This window comes from Manis javanica, chromosome X, assembly GCF_040802235.1.
Source record: "Manis javanica isolate MJ-LG chromosome X, MJ_LKY, whole genome shotgun sequence".
NCBI classification, from domain to species: Eukaryota; Metazoa; Chordata; class Mammalia; order Pholidota; family Manidae; genus Manis; species Manis javanica.
The window spans coordinates 16,165,557-16,178,596 of NC_133174.1; the positions used below are offsets into that span (position 1 = coordinate 16,165,557).

A 13,040-nucleotide genomic window follows, 5' to 3' on the forward strand; every position below is an offset into this window, starting at 1 on the left:
TTGAGGATAATAGCACACTGACCCTTTCTTCCATGTGTCTACCACCCTTCATTCATACCGTAACTAATTTGAATTACACACTTACTTTTATGTTATTGAGTTGTTCACATTTACATTGTTTGTAACTAACATCGAAATTTCAAGTATTTTTTAATAGGATGATTGTATAACCTCAAAAATCAATAAGCAGCATTTTCATTTTGAGAACCAAATAAATGCTTTCAGTGTGGGCCAAGTTCTATATTGAGATTGCATTTCCTTCACCTTGAGCTCAATAATGTGATCCTTGAGCCACACAAAAGGGAATGGTTCTAACATCAAATGCAACTAGGTATTGTCATCTTATACTTTTTCAACTGCTAAATACCACAGTATAATTTAGTTTGTTGCCTAGTTAGATCATGATTTTCTATATAGTGTTCTCATTTTTTTCCCCCTGAAGTTTCACATGGCCTTTCTTTTTTCTTGCATGGTTTAGCTTTATTATCCCCTCCTTGTTTCCCAGGGCTCAATCATCTATTCTCTCAATCTCTCCCACTCCTCCATCCCATTACCTGAATGCTTTCCTCCTAGAGTCTCTATTTACTAGATCCACACTGGATTTGTCATTCTTCAAGCATGCCAAACTGCTGTCACATTGGGATGTCACTTCAGCACTCTCTTCAGTTGACCCACAGTTTCCCAGTTCCCATCTATCCCTTCTTGGTTACCCCTTCAAAAAAATTTTTTGGCAGAGCACATCCTCAAGTAACTCTCTAGAAAAGGTATGTGGACAATGAAATGTATGAATACTTGCATGTTTTTATTCTTTCCTCACATTTGATATAGGATTTTTTTTTCTTCTGAAGAGGAACATAGGTGATAATTTTGAAGGAACTACTTCATCATCATCTCGTATGCATGAAGCACCATCCAGGAATCTTAATACTATTCTGATGATTCATATCCCCTTTTAGGTAACCTTTCTATGTATACTTTTAACTCTTTCCCACTGGGTTACCTTCCCTAAGCTATTTTTTGAAATCTCTCATTTGTTCATGATCTCCTATTTTCTTCACTCCTATAGGTTTATTCCTTTTGGATAACTTTATTCCCTTACTTTGGAATGAAATCTAGAGGAATGTGAGGCACATACGCATTCCTAGTCTACCATCTCAAATCTCCATCACTTATTTCCAATATATTATGTTGGCATATTATATTCATTTGTCAGGTGCCTATACTTCTTTTTGGAACAAAGCAGAATAAATATATTTATGCAGTCATGTAATAAGTTTCTAAAAGTTGAGGGGCAGATACAATCTTCCCCTAAATCATACTAATACATTTTTAATTTTATAATCTTTGGAAAATATTGGAGTATTGATTCCCTGAGCTTGCTAAGAATAGATGCAGATTCTTGGGACCAGCAGGTCTAACAGGCCAAAAGCTTCACTTCCAGAGGGATGGATGGATCAAACAGCTCAACACAATGAAAAATCTTCAAAGTACCAAGGCAACTGGGATGATGGGAAGTATTGATGCAGAGATATGCTGATGGAGTAATATTTGGTAAATACACTTGTGAATTATTTTGCCCAAGGCTGCTCTTAGACTGACAGTCAGAACCTGTCTTGCCTAAGGCAAGCAGATAATTAGCAGTGGCCAGAGATGCTTGGGCAATAACCTGTGGTGAGAGGGAAAGAGGGAATGCCCAAAGGAAATAAAAAAGGCCAATGTAAAGTTTCTGGTTTATGAAATACAAGTTACCTGACCTCGCCTATCTGATTAGCTCCCACAGTGATACACAACATTGCATTCTACATCCTGTCTGAGGTCCCCATACCTGGCATTCGAAAAACTGTTAGAACTTCAGAAATGGCTTGTTTTACTTCCTTACCTTTGGCATCCGGTAGGCCTGCAGAGAAAGCCATCATTTTATATTCTCACAGGAAGTTGTACTCCTCGACTACTTGCATAGTCAAAGTAAATACTAAGGATGGACTTTGAACATGGCCACCAGCCACTCCAATTGTGCTTATTTCAGGTGACGAAGACCTCTTGCTGTGGTGATGGGTAGGTCTGTGGGAATAGAAGGAATGAGTGGTCTTAGCTTTTTGTCCTTCACCAAATGTTTTCTGAGTACCTGGTAAGATTCAGGCTTTGTTCAAGGCATGGAGATAAAATGGTGAAGACATGGATACATCATGAGACCCTGCTACTTGTGTGCAAGTTGTGACTTGGCCTCTTACATACTCCCCATAAATGACAATTCCTTAATTTAAGAAAACCCATAGCATCCATCCTTCTAAAACCAGACTCCTACAAGGCCAGGGTAGGCATTCTCACATTCCTTCCAGCAAAACCAACACAGTTGTCCTTCCATTTGTATTATCTCTGAGAGTTTCTGGGAAACTAATAACCTTGGCAAAAGGACCTATTGTTCTACAGCCCCCCTTGATAAAAAAGGAAGGATAAAGGAGAGAGAAAGAAGAGAGTAAAGAAAGAGTTGTATATACTAAGACTTAGACACAGCAGATTCAAATTAATTCATTCATTTGGCAAATAGTTATGAGATTTTACTTTGTAGCAGGCACTGTTGTAGCCATGTGGATTTAGAAGTGTATAAAATTGACAAAAATCTCTGTCTTTGTGAAGCTTGCATTCTAGTTGGGGAGAGGTGGATAGTATAATGATTTACATATGTAAAGCATTTAGTCTGTAAGACAGTGATAAAGATTTAAAAGAAAAACAAAGCAAGAAAGAGAGAAGTGTGGGGGGGAAGGAGGTGCAATTTTTGTTACCTGTTCAGGAAAACCGCCAGTGAGAGGATGAGACCTGAGTAAAGGCTGGAAGGGAATGAGGCAGTGTGTAAGTCACATGGACAGCTGGGAATAAAACACTCTAGGTAGTTGGCTGGAACCAGTGCAAAGGCAGGGGCATGCCTGGCATTTTCAATGGACATCGAGCCAGTGTAAGTAACTACATTAGAATGAACAAAGGCGAAAGAAATAGTTGATAGACTCAGATAGGAAATGAAAAGCTAGATTATGCAGGAGGCCTTGTAGGTCCTTTTAACCACTCTTACTCTTAGAGAAGTGGGGGCCACTGGATTGGAGGGGTGCCATGATCCAATTTAGGTTTTAAAGGATTATTCTGTAAGGGTGGAAAGGCTAATGCAAATGAATAAGCTAGAACTCACTTCACAAGAAGAAACAGCATGAAGGAAAAGAAATATTTCATCATTAAAAATAGTGTTTTTATGCTTTCTCAAGAGAACTGTAAAATTCTGACACCATGTACAAATATTTGATGTCCAGAGACTGCTGCTCTGGATTCCTAGGAGATATAAAAATTCATGATCAATGAGCTCAAAACAGCTAGAATTTGGACCCATGGATAGCCTTTCCCAAGAAGCCGTATCATTTTGTACCTCAGACTTAATTTGTTCCTTCAGTGTATGGTAAGGCACAGTTTTAATAGGGTGTGACAACTGACAAGAGAATTAAATTGATGCAAATTAAAGCTTTAACAATAACATTATATGGAGCTTAAAATCCTTTGCACTTTTGACACTGAATTTATACCCGCTGCTAAAACCCTCTAGAATAAAGGGTCCTTACGGAACTACCAGCCAAGGACAATCTACTGTCTTTATAAAAAACAATACAGAAATTCTTAGTATCAGTTATAGACAGAGTTGACAAGCTGAGGGCAGAAGCTTTATAGCTCCTTAATCAAACTACTGGCTAAATTTTAAAATTAGGATTCATTACTGAGGAAGACAGCAATTCTGAGTGAATCAGGAATAGAGTGCAGGCATAGAAGATGGAGAGAAAAGGATCCAGCAACTTCTGTGACTGCTGTGTCCCTGGCACTTTAAATGCTATAGTGCCAAAACATACCAGGATACATATGTATCCATGTAAGTCCATAGACTTGTACATAGATAAGTATACTTTTTGGTAAGATTATATTATTTTGTCCCATTTCTACATCTAACTCATTTCATTTTATAATATGTTTGTGCCATTCTCTTCTTTATAAAGAATACTACATTGGTCCTATTTAGTGTCTGGGATTTGCTTTAATATACTAATCACCCTAACACACTAGAAAGTCAGAGTATTTCCTGAACCTTTCCTCAGGTTCTGTTTTCATTACCTCTTCAATGCTCTAGATTAAAATTTGGAATACTTGGCTTTATTTTCAAGGACTTCATAACCTGTCTAACCATCTTATCCTCTTTATCCCGTTTAACCTCCATCACCTCTACCATCACACCTATGCAACCTACTCCCATATGCAACTCCTGAGCCAAACTAGCATGACAAAACCACAGATTTGTAGTGTTCCTTGGTATTCAAGATGTGTTCACAGGTTCAGTCCTGCATCTAAGCCTGTATGATACAGAGTTTACAAGTCTCTTCCCACCTTCACCTTTGTCTATATATTCCTAAAACTGAAATCCTACCTCCATAATAAAGCATTCCCCAAATTTTCTAGCCCAAACTAATTTCTCTTTTCCCTCCTTGGGGAAGCAACTGAAAAACTACTTACCTGTTCTCCTATAGCACTTACTGTATGTATTATTTAATTTGATTTATGTGGCTTTTATATTACCATCTAAGGAGCATATGTGGATATGACTTGTCTTTGCAACAAACAAGACTGTATGATGCTTAAGTTCCTGGATCATTCTGTTTTCGTCTTTTTGAAAATAACTAGTATGATACTGCCTCCACAGCACACTTGTTGGATGGAATGACTTAAATGTTTCATTCATTCATTTAATGGGTATTTCCTCAACACCCACTACTTGAAAAAATACTGGACAGGACAAATCTGCCCTTTCTTGGTACATGCCCTCTAATTATACATGGGAGAGAAAGGATGATGTCTCACCTTAGAAGAAAATAGGACATATAATCATAACTTAAGTTGCTTTTGAACTATAAATAGTTTTTTCCAATTACCTTCCTATCCTCTGTATAATCAAGAGCATTATTCCCAATAATCAAGTTGTATGTTGATAGATAAATGGATAAAGACTAACCTGGGTGATGGTTACATGAATGTACACACACGTCAAAAGTCATAGAGCTGTATACTAAAATTTGTGTATTTTATTGTACGTACCCCCCGAGACAAGCAAAAGTTGAAGGAATTTTCCTCCCACAAACCACCTCTGCAGGGCATCTTACAGGGACTGCTCTAGATGGGAGCACTACTAAAAAGAGCACAGAACAAAATACCCAATATATGAAGAAGGGAGGAGGAGGAATAAGAAGGGAGAGAAATAAAGAATCATCAGACCGTGTTTATAATAGCTCAATAAGCAAGTTAAGTTAGACAGTAAGATAGTAAAGAAGCTAACCCTGAACCTTTGGTAACCATAAACTTAAAGCCTGCAATGGCAATAAGTGCATACCTTTCAATAACCACCCTAAATGTAAATGGACTAAATGCACCAATCAAAAGACACAGAGTAATAGAATGGATAAAAAAGCAAGATCCATCCATATGCTGCTTACAAGAGACTCACCTCAAACCCAAAGACATGCACAGACTTAAAGTCAAGGGATGGAAAAAGATATTTCATGCAAACAACAGAGAGAAAAAAGCAGGTGTTGCAATACTAGTATCAGACAAAACAGACTTCAAAATAAAGAATGTAACAAAAGATAAAGAAGGACATTACATAATGATAAAGGGCTCAGTCCAACAAGAGGATATAACCATTATAAATATATATGCACCCAACACAGGAGCACCAGCATATGTGAAACAAATACTAACAGAACTAAAGGAGGAAATAGAATGCAATGCATTCATTTTAGGAGACTTCAACACACCACTCACTCCAAAGGACAGATCCACCAGACAGAAAATAAGTAAGGACACAGAGGCACTGAACAACACACTAGAACAGATGGACCTAATAGACATCTATAGAACTCTGCATCCAAAAGCAACAGGATACACATTCCTCTCAAGTGCACATGGAACACTCTCCAGAATAGACCACATACTATGCCACAAAAAGAGCCTCAATAAATTCCAAAAGATTGAAATCCTACCAACCAACTTTTCAGACCACAAAGGCATAAAACTAGAAATAAACTGTACAAAGAAAGCAAAAAGGCTCACAAACACATGGAGGCTTAACAACACGCTCCTAAATAATCAATGGATCAATGACCAAATCAAAATGGAGATCCAGAAATATATGGAAACAAACGACAGCAACAACACAAAGCCCCAACTACTGTGGAATACAGCAAAAGCAGTCTTAAGAGGAAAGTATATAGCAATCCAGGCATATTCAAAGAAGGAAGAACAATCCCAAATGAATGGTCTAATGTCACAATTATCGAAATAGGAAAAAGAAGAACAAATGAGGCCTAAGGTCAGCAGAAGGAGGGACATAATAAAGAGAAGAGAAGAAATAAATAAAATTGAGAAGAATAAAACAATAGCAAAAATCAGTGAAACCAAGAACTGGTTCTTTGAGAAAATAAACAAAATAGATAAGTCTCTAGCCAGACTTATTAAGAGGAAAAGAGAGTCAACACAAATCAAACAGAATCAGAAACGAGAAAGGAAAAATCACGACAGACCCCACAGAAATACAAAGACTTATTAGAGAGTACTATGAAAACCTATATGCTAACAAGCTGGGAAACCTAGGAGAAATGGACAACTTCCTAGAAAAATACAACCTTCCAAGACTGACCCAGAAAGAAACAGAAAATCTAAACAGACCAATTACCAGCAATGAAATTGAAGCGGTAATCAAAAAACTACCCAAGGAAGTGAAAGACCTATATCCTGAAAACTACAAGACACTCTTAAGAGAAATTAAAGAAGTCAGTAACAAATGGAAACTCATCCCGTGCTCTTGGCTAGGAAGAATTAATATCGTCAAAATGGCCATCCTCCCCAAAGCAATATGCAGATTTGATGCAATCCCTATCATATTACCAACAGCTTTCTTCAATGAACTGGAACAAATAGTTCAAAAATTCATATGGAAACACCAAAGACCCCAAATAGCTAAAGCAATCCTGAGAAGGAAGAATAAAGTGGGGGGGGGTATCTTGCTCCCCAACTTCAAGCTCTACTACAAAGCCACAGTAATCAGAACAGAGCCACAGACCAATGGAACAGAATAGAGACTCCAAACATTAACCCAAACATACATGGTCAACTAATATTCGATAAAGGGGCCATGGACATACAATGGGGAAATGACAGTCTCTTCAACAGATGGTGCTGGCAAAACTGGGCAGCTAAATGTAAGAGAATGAAACTGGATCACTGTCTAACCCCATACACAAAAGTAAATTTGAAATGGATCAAAGACTTGAATGTAAGTCATGAAACCATAAAAGTCTTAGAAAAAAACATAGGCAAAAATCTGTTAGACATAAACATGAGTGACCTCTTCTTGAACGTATCTCCCAGGGCAAGGGAAACAAATGCAAAAATGAACAAATGGGACTATATCAAGCTGAAAAGATTCTGTACAGCAAAGGACACCATAAATAGAACAAAAAGGTACCCTACAGTATGGGAGAATATATTCATAAATGACAGGTCCGATAAAGGGTTGACATCCAAAATATATAAAGAGCTCACACACCTCAACAAACAAAAAGCAAATAATCCAATTAAAAAATGGGCAGAGGAGCTGAACAGACAGTTCTGTAAAGAAGAAATTCAGATGACCAACAGACACATGAAAAGATGCTCCACATCGCTAGTCATCAGAGAAATGCAAATTAAAACCACAATGAGATATCATCTCACACCAGTAAGGATGACTACCATCCAAAAGACAAACAACAACAAATGTTGGCGAGGTTGTGGAGAAAGGGCAACCCTCCTACACTGCTGGTGGGAATGTAAATTAGTTCAACCATTATGGAAAGCAGTATTGAGGTTCCTCAGAATGCTCAAAATAGAAATACCATTTGACCCAGGAATTCCACTCCTAGGAATTCACCCTAAGAATGCAGCAGCCCAGTTTGAAAAAGACAGATGCACCACTATGTTTATCACAGCACTATTTACAATAGCCAAGATATGGAAGCAACCTAAATGTCCATCAGTAGATGAATGGATAAAGAAGATGTGGTACATATACACAATGGAATATTATGCAGCCCTAAGAAAAAAAATCCTACCATTTACAACAACATGGATGGAGCTAGAGGGGATTATGCTCAGTGAAATAAGCCAGGCGGAGAAAGACAAGTACTAAATGATCTCAGTCATATGTGGAGTATAAGAACAAAGGAAAACTGAAGGAACTAAACAGCAGCAGAAGCACAGAACCCAAGAATGGACTAATAGTTACCAAAGGGAAAGGGACTGGGGAGAAAGGGAGGGAAGGGGGGGATAAGGGTGGGGAAAAAGAAAGGGGACATTACAATTAGCATGTATAATGTGTGTGGGGGCACAGGGAGGGCTGTGAAGCACAGAGAAGACAAGTAGTGATTCTACAGCATCTTACTATGTTTAAGGACAGTGACTGTGAACTTGGTGACAAGTAGTGATTTTGCAGCATCTTACTATGATGATGGACAGTGACTGTGAACGGGGATGTGGGGGGGACTTGGTGAAGGGGGAAGCCTAGTAAACATAATGTCCTTCATGTAATTGTAGATTAATGATACCAAAATAAAATAAAATAAAAATAAACTTTTTAGAAAGATAAAATGTGGTCTATATAGATAATGTAATATTATTCAGCCATAAAAAAGGAAATCCTGCCATTTGCAATAACATGGATGAAACTTGAGGGCATTATATTTTTTGGTAGGATTATAGTAATAAATCAGACAGAAACAGACAAGCACTGTATAATCTCATTTATATGTGGAATTTAAAAAATCAAACTCATTGAGACAGAGTAGATTGGTGGTTGCCAGGGGCTCAGGTGCGCGGATGGGGAGATGTTGGTTAAAGAGTACAAGGTTTTAGCAACAAGATAAATAAGTTCTGGGGATCTAATGTATGGAATGATAACTATAGTTAACAATACTATATTGTATATTTGCAATTTGCTAAAAAAGTAGGTTTAAATGTTCTTACCATACACAAAAAGAGGTAACTATGTGTGGCTATAGATGTCCCAGTTAATGGGACTACCAGTCTCAAATATCAAAATTAACATCACTTCTTTTCTTACCCTCACAAGCAGTTGAGCATGAAATTTTGTCAATTTCATCTTAAAAATATCTTTAAGATTCCTACTGGCACCATGACTCATCAAGACAATGAGAGTAGCATGTTTTTACTTCCCTGTCCATATTTCAGAATTTGTTGCTTTTATATCCACACATTTGATTAGGTTGCTTTGCCCTCAGAAACTCCAGTGTGGGCTCATCACCTTTATATTAGGATCCATGTCCCTTAATCTTGGGCTCAAAGCTCTCTAGAGCTTGACCCCACAGACTTTTCCATCCTTTATGTCTATCTTTGGTAAACAATACCCAGACATCCTCATGTCTTCTCAGAATAATTCTCTATCTTCTTGCCCTTACTTAACCATGAACCTTCTCTAAAAATTCATTTCAGTAAAGGGCCGGATAGTAATATTTTAGGCTTTGTGGGTCATGTGGTCTCAGCTGCAATTACTCAGCTCTGCCCTTGTGGCATGAAAGCTGCCAAAGATAATACATAAACAAATTGGCATGGCTGTATCCCAATAAAACTTTAACTACAAAAATGGGCACAGGCTAGATTAGGCTGTGGGCCCTGGTTTGCTGGTCACTGACCTAAATCATAGCACAAAGTGATAATTCTTTTATAAAGCAAGCATCAAATGAGCATTCCATTACTTGCACATCATGAGCAGTTACAAATGTTTGATAATTTTAAAACTTCACACATGTTTTGGAATATATACATTTATTTTCATTAAAAATGCAAGCAATGAGACAAGATAGGGAAGTAAGTACATCCAATATTGTCATTAAATATGGGTTTGGAAACTCCTTTTCCCCAAAAAGCACAAGAACCTATTTCTTAGAAATATTCAACAAAATATAACACAGGTTAGAGATTAATTTACCAGCAAATCTATTTCAGTTAATCTGGAATCCAATGATAGTTGTTTCCCCTGAGGTTCTATTACCTTCATTTTTTGTATATACATTCGTTCATTTACATTTCCCTAAATTCTCTCTCCTGTAACCTTTTAATGGGTTTACTAGATTTGAAAGTAGTTTACTTTATATACACAAAAACATTCACCATTGTTTGTACTGCTGTTAATAACCTGTGAATTTCTAATGCCTATACATTATTTATTTGAATTTAAAAATTTAAAAATGATGTGTGGAAAAACCAAAGCATCAGAAGAGTGTGAACAACTTTGTAAAAGAGGAACAAATTTGGAGGATTTATACCACCTGATTTCAAGATTTACTATAAAGTTACAGTAATTAAGACTTGTAGTACTATTGTAAGGGTAGACATAGAGATCAATGGAGAGTTCAGAAACAGACCTACACATATACGGCAAATTGACTTTTGATAAAGATGCAAAGGTAATTCAGAGGATAAGTGATAGTATTTTCAACAAGGGTCAAATCACGTTGGGATGATTGGAATGATCTTTAAGATGAAAAAATGAAAGAAAGAAAGAAAGAAGGAGAGAAAAAGGAACCTCAACCCTTTTCCCACACAATTTACAAAAAGTAACTTGAAATGGATCATAGACCTAAATGTAACACTTAAAAATATGAAACTTCTACATGAAAACAGAAAATGTTCTGGTGCCCTTGGGTTAATCAAAGACTTGTTATGTAGGATATAAAAATCACAAAGCATAAAATAAAAAATTCATAAAGTTTAGAACATCTGTTCTTTTTAAAATGTCTGTTCTTTTAAAAACTGTCTGAACAGATAAGGCACAGACTGGGAGAAAATACTTGCAAATACCTATCTGATAAAGGGTCTATATCCAGAATATATAAAGAACTCTTACAACTCAATATTAAGAAAACAAATAACTTGATTTAAAAAGTCCAAGAATTCAAATAAACATTTTATTGAAGAAGAGATATGGATTACAAATAAGCACATACAAAGATGCTCAACATTATTAATCATTAGGGAAATACAAAGCTCAACCACAATGAGATACCACTGCAGCATTATTAGAATGGCTAAAATTAAAACAAAACAAAACGAAACAACAACAAATCCTGACAATGCCAAGTGCTAACAAGGATGTGGAGTAACTAGGATTGTCTAGGTGTGGAGCAACAAGAATTCTCATCTCATCCTTTGCTGACAGGAATGCAAAATGATATAATTACTTTAGAAAACAGCTGGCAGTTTCTTATAAAGTTAAACATACCTCCACTCTACAACCCAGGGATACCACTCCTAGGTTTTTACCCAGAAAAATGAGAACATGTGTCTACACAAAGATTTGTGTGTAAATGTTTATAGAAGCTTTATTCATACATAACCACAAAATACTGGAAACAACTCAAATGTCTATCAGTCAGTGAATGGATACATTCATGAAATGGAATAATATTCAGCAATTAAAAGGAATGAACTACTCATACACACAGTAACATGAATGGATCTCAAAAACATTCTACTAAGTGAAAATACAAAAGGCTTTATAACTATGATCCCACTGATACGACATTTTGGTATAGACGTAAGGAAAGAAATCAGATCAGTGGTTGCCCGGGGCTGCGTGTGGGAGTACGGAACAGTACAAAAGATAAGAGAACATGGAGTGATGAAAATATTCCATATCCAGAATGTGGTGGTGGTTACACAACTGGATATGTTTGTCAACACTCATTGAAATGTATACTTAAAAAGGATGAGTTTTACTATATGCAAATTATACCTCAATAAAAAAAAATACCTTGATAAACCTAACTTTAAAAAGATGATATTGCTGCGAGGAAAACTCTATCCCTAAGCCTTCATGAGTTTCCTCTGAATTTTTATACATTCATAAGTCTCTGTATGGAGTACCTAATCAGTGCATGGCTTCATTCTATGTTCATGCTTCATTCATCACACATAATTTTCATCCGTTAATTTCTCTTTCACGGTAGATCCTGCATCATTTTCTGAAGTTTTGTCCCACGAATGAACCCAGTAATTTACATATTTTCTTCCCTGGTAAATTCTAAATTCAGAGTTTGCTGAGAGTCTGCTTTCCTAATCCATACCAAAGCATTAAATTAAATAGCTCGTGTCTTAAAACTCCCTTACTCCCAAACATGCTGAAACCTTACTACAGAATTGCATTCTTTAACCATGCCCCCAGAAAATTAAGTGTTTTTGGCCCTTCAGTTACTAAAATACATAGGTTTGGAGAGGATTTAAGATACTTGGTTAATACTTAAATTTCACTTTATATTTAACATTCCAAGTTCAATGATATTTTTGGCTATTGGAAAAGCACAAGCAAACTTGAGGACCCCATATCTGGCATCTCTCCCTTCACTGAACAAGTCTAAATGACATTTATAGGCAGAAGGGTTTACAATGTGTCACATCTTTACGACAGAGCACTGTTAACAAGGACATTACTTCAGAAATACAGGAGACAAACCTCGTTATTGTGCATTGAAAAATTTTGCATTCCATCCATGTTACAGTTCGGGATTAAAGAACTTTAGCAACGACATTACCCTGTTGCACACCTGAACCTAATGTACCAATCAGTTAGAGTGACAAAGCAGAAAGGACAGGATTTGTAGTTAATTTGCTCTGTCAACAAATCTGCGTCTCTAGGTAAAGTCTGCAAAATTAAAAGCACAACTGAAGTAGATGTTTAAAGAGTAATGGTGCATACTATATCTCTGAGATGCCACATAAAATCAAGGCTCTTGGGAAAGTTGAGTTGTTAAGTAAGAAGTATTGATTTAAATTACTTAACAATAGCAAGAGTACACACACTTTTGCCCTGAAGATTTTTTTCCTTTTAAAAGAAAAAGTCACAGTGATTTCCCAATAGATACATTCACTCCAAAAATCTAAAAATCAACAATATCAACAGCATACATGAA

At 36.6% G+C, this 13,040-nt stretch overlaps 1 long non-coding RNA gene across 1 annotated transcript in view; it reads right to left on the reverse strand.

The window, feature by feature from the left end:
* Positions 1 to 1,901: 1,901 nt before the first annotated feature.
* The window catches only part of LOC140847386 (uncharacterized), a 609,000-nt gene continuing 597,861 nt past the window's right edge, over positions 1,902 to 13,040 (reverse strand). The window contains exon 5 of the long non-coding RNA XR_012127366.1: positions 1,902 to 2,061. This is a non-coding gene — a long non-coding RNA (uncharacterized lncRNA). The remainder of the gene's footprint in view (positions 2,062 to 13,040) is intronic.